At 38.3% G+C, this 2,500-nt stretch overlaps 1 protein-coding gene across 1 annotated transcript in view; it reads right to left on the reverse strand.

Annotated features, from left to right (window-relative positions):
- Positions 1–2,135: 2,135 nt before the first annotated feature.
- The window catches only part of galnt11 (UDP-N-acetyl-alpha-D-galactosamine:polypeptide N-acetylgalactosaminyltransferase 11 (GalNAc-T11)), a 42,268-nt gene continuing 41,903 nt past the window's right edge, over positions 2,136–2,500 (reverse strand). Inside the window, exon 12 of the mRNA XM_080854719.1 lies at positions 2,136–2,500. This exon is cut by the window's right edge and continues 1,062 nt beyond it. The gene's annotated coding sequence lies outside the window, so the exon portion shown is untranslated.

A 2,500-nucleotide genomic window follows, 5' to 3' on the forward strand; every position in this document is an offset into this window, starting at 1 on the left:
GGGTCAAAGGTTATTTGGCGAACATCAAAAAACATTCTAAGGCACAAAGACAATTCTCTGTTCTAGCGGGTGAGGGTTAGAGGGGGCCGATTCAGGTCCGTACACACACACACACACACACAAACTGGCCAGAGCACCGGTAGATGGAAACAAGGTGACCCCCCCCCCCCCCCGAGGAGAAGACGGAGGCAGTGCTGGGGGTGTGTGTGGTTGCGGTGAGCGGGGGGGTTTTCGGGGATGGTGGACTCACCAGCTGACCAGGAAAGCAGTGTGCTGGCACAGCCTTACTATAGAACTAAAGAGGCGGGATCCTCTGCACTCAGAAATATAAATGAAAAACAAGATATATACAGAAATCTAGTTACAGAAATGTAGACACCACTGAACAAGGAATGTACGGAGGGGGGGGGAATTCCTTTGGGATAGAACTAAGGGAAAACAAAACTTGCACTAAAAGAAAAATAAAACAACAAAAAACATTTACAGTTGAAATACTTGATTCCATGAGTCAGTTTATTTTTGTCCTTTTGTTGTTGATTTCTGTAAAATAAGAGGTCTTTTGTATTTATTATCGAATGAAGCTATTTTTTAAAATGCGCAGAATGGTGAAAAAGTGTGTAGGCAGGGCTTCCTTGGCCTGCAAGAGGGGTGGGGTGTGTTCCTTTATACCACGTGTAAATACTGTCTAAAATGTCTAAATATATGAAAAAATAGAAATCACACAAAAAATGTAGAAAAAAACCGACCAAATGCTACCTTAACTTCATCTGAGCTGTTTGGGGGACTTCTCTGTCTTTTCTTTTCTTTGGAGTAAAAATAAAAAAAAATATTTAAGAAGGATGTCATAATATCATTTGAGATTCTATGTTGTGTATAAATCTGTACAGAATGTGTAAAAAACACAAATCAGAGTATTTTTGTTGTACTTCAGAATGTAGTGTGGGTATTGTCTAAAAAAGAAAAAAGAAGAAAAAAAAAAAGTTTTGGCCACTTCTGTTTCTGTCATTTCTGACTTAAGTTCTAATTGTTAAGCGCAATCAGACGGCACCAATCACAAGAGAGAATGTTTTTTGACATGAGAACGTTTTGTTTATATTCTGGGGGTTGCAGAATTTTAGAAAACTGTGAATTATATTTTGTCCTCCCTGCGACCCCAAACAAAGACAATGTCCAACGCTAGAACCAGTTGGCTCAAATGTGTTTTTTTGTCCTAATCATCCTGGTGTATGACATGCATACTGATCCACTTTGAACACAATGATGTGTGCGTGTGTGTGTGTGTGTGTCTAATACAAGCTGCATAAAATCTCATTAATGATTTCAATTAAAAAAAAAAAAGATGTAAAATATTTTTGTTTATTTTCTGTTTACATTGCTTTGGCCCACATATGCTGTAAGTGTCAATGAACCGAGCAGAAGACATGGTATGATTTTTTGTTTGGAGTTTTGAACTCATGCTTTTAGGATCCGGTACTGGGACTCTGCTAACCAGTATGATATGAAGTCAGTTTTCTTTGGTCTGCACATCATCATTTGTGGGCTACAGACATTGATACTCGCACAGTCTTGAACTTGTAACATACTTTGGCATGGTGTATTTTTTAAACTTTCAAATGAAATCAATTGTACATACTTTCTCTGGTTGTAATGAATTTTTTGCCTCTTGGGAATTTTTTTCTCTCTCCCTACTTGTACAATATTCAGACATCTTAACAGTATTTGTCTCTGTTTTTCTTTGTCATGTATAGTAGTACCTAATGTTTCAAAATGAAGCCTTTTTGAAGTATACAGAAGTGTGATGGATTTTGGAGTTTGTGGAATCAGATTTAGGAACATTTACAAAAAAATAAATATTTTACATCTTACATGTCTTGGTCCATTTTTATTTGTCAATCCATCCATTTTGAAAACATGCCATAGACCAGGAACATAATTTTCCTATTTCAACGAGTTCAGTGATTTGGCTGATTACACATTCATAAATGTATGTAAATCCTTGTTCGTTCATCAGTTCAAATACACCGTACCTGCAAACATTGGGACATTCAATGCAAATTCATTCCAAAACTATTTTAACGTGTAAAGGTAAAAGAGAATGCAAATCAGCTGAAATCGTTTTTATTGTATTTGGTATCATCATTTAGAAAAATGAAATGCGTACAACATGAGAGACTGGACTGTACAGTACACGCATGATCAACCCTAGCCCAATCCCATGGGGGAGCGACTGTCATTCTGTCTGCTGTCAGCTAAGCTCTGGGGGTCTAACTGCATCCATTACAGAGTACCTCAGTGCAGGTCATTCATACAGTCTTTCCTTGCTAGTTCCGTGGGCATGGTTATTCCTGCATGTTGGTGTGAGTGTGTGTGTGTGTGTGTGTGTTTGTGTTTGGGTGTGTTAGTGTGGGGTCTGTAAGCCAAGTTAAGTCTGCGTGGTCTTCATCTCCTTACAACATGACATGAAGTCTACAGCAGTAAATGGCTGGCAGTCGAGACGTCC

This window comes from Sprattus sprattus, assembly GCF_963457725.1.
Source record: "Sprattus sprattus genome assembly, chromosome: 17".
NCBI lineage: Eukaryota > Metazoa > Chordata > Actinopteri > Clupeiformes > Clupeidae > Sprattus > Sprattus sprattus.